This window comes from Macrotis lagotis, chromosome 3, assembly GCF_037893015.1.
Source record: "Macrotis lagotis isolate mMagLag1 chromosome 3, bilby.v1.9.chrom.fasta, whole genome shotgun sequence".
NCBI classification, from domain to species: Eukaryota; Metazoa; Chordata; class Mammalia; order Peramelemorphia; family Peramelidae; genus Macrotis; species Macrotis lagotis.
Window position 1 is genome coordinate 295,737,830 of NC_133660.1, and position 2,047 is coordinate 295,739,876.

Here is a 2,047-nt window from a genome sequence, read left to right on the forward strand (position 1 = left end):
ACGTAGCTCTGTGGCCTTGGGCAAGCCACTTAACCCCGTTGCCTTGTTGAAAAAAAAAAAGTGAATGTAGTGTTCATCAAATTCTGGAGGGGTTTTTTTGTTTGTTTTTGTTTTTATTCCTTTGGTTGGGGATAGCATTGCACATAGCTGGTCTAATAAGGTTGCCTAGCTCTCTGGACTGCTGAGAGAAGTTATATCCCTCAGGGTGATTATTTCACAATGTTGTTGTTAATGTATACATTGTTCTCTTGGTTCTACTCCCTTCATTCAGCATCACTTCTTGAAATTCATTCCATGCTTCTCTAGGGTCCAACAATTTGTGGTTCCTTATAGAACCATAATACTCCATACAATTCATATACCGTAATTTTTTTAGTCATTCATTCCTCAGTTGATGGGGAACATTTCAAATTCTAATTCTTCAGAACTACAAAAAGAGCTGCTATAAATGTTTTTGATTATATGAAACATTTCCCATTGATATGATTTCTTCTGGATATAGGGCTAGGATTGGTATTGTTGGGTCAAAGGGTATGATCAGTTTTATTGTTCTACAGACATAGTTCTATATTGTTCTCCAGAAGGGTTAGATTACTTCACAACTCCAACAGTGCAGTAATGTCCCAATCTTGCCACAACCTCTTTAACATTAACTATTTCCATTTTTGTCATCTCAGTCAATCTGATAGATGTGAGGTGGTACTTCACAGTTGTTTTAATTTACATTTCTCTAATCTGAAATGATTTCATATTTTTCTTTGTAATTATATATTTATATATTATTTATTTTATATCAATTAATTTATTTTTATTTACTGTTTATATTATGTACCATTTATTATTATATATTATATTCTACATTTCTTAATAAATTTATTAATTTATATTATTATTTTTATATTATGTATTTAAAATTCTTCATTCAAAAACTGCCTGTTCCTATAACTCAACCATTTTCAATTGGGGAATGCTTTGTAACATTATAAATTTGTTTCAATTCCCTATATATTATAGAAATGAGACTTTTATCATTTCCTCTTAGCTGTGAAAATTGTTCATTCTAATCTTGGTTGCTTTACTTTTATTAGTGCAAATCTTTTCAGTTAGATCTAGTACAGTTTATTCATTTACATAGCATTTTTCTCCATCTTTTCTCATGATATTCTTGACCTTTTATTGCTGCAGATTAATTTTGTTAGTATTTTTTAGCCCAGGAATAGCTATTTGGTAGTTTTATTGGAATGACACTGAATAAGTAATTAAATTTGAGTAGAATTATAATTTTTAGTTTATTACTCCATCTAAGCTTGAGCAATTGATGTTTTTTCTAAGTGTTTAGACTTTATTTGTTTGATTTTATTTGTGTAAAAGGTATTTTGTAATTATGTTGACAGTTTCTTGGTATATCTTCAGAGGTAGATTACCAAGTATATCATGTTAACTGCAGTTATTTTAAATGAAATTTCTCATTCTATCTTTTGCTTGGACTTTGTAGTTAATATATATATATATATATATATATATATATATATATATATATATATATATATATATATTACTGCTGATGTTTTATGTGGGATTATTTTTACCCTGATACATTGTTGAAGTTAATTACTTCAAGTAGTTTTTAGTTGGTTTTCTAGAAATTTCTAAGTATATCATCATATCATCTGCAAAGAGTGAAAGTTTTACTGCCTCATTGCTAAGTGTAATTCCTTCAATTCCTTTTTCTTTAATTGCTAAAGTTAACATTTTGAATGCCATATACATATATATACATATATATATATATATATATATATATATATATGTATGTATAAAACTCAATGGTAATAATGGATATCCTTGTTTCACCACCGATCTTATTGGAAATGTTCCCAGTTTATCCCCTCTACGTATAATATTTGTGCATGGTTTTAGATTGATGCTGCTTATTATTTCAAAGAAAACTACTTTTGTTTTGATACTCCCTAGTGTTTTTAATAGGGATGGATGTTGTGTTTTGTCAAAGGCTTTTTCAGCATCTATTGAAGTAATCATATGACTT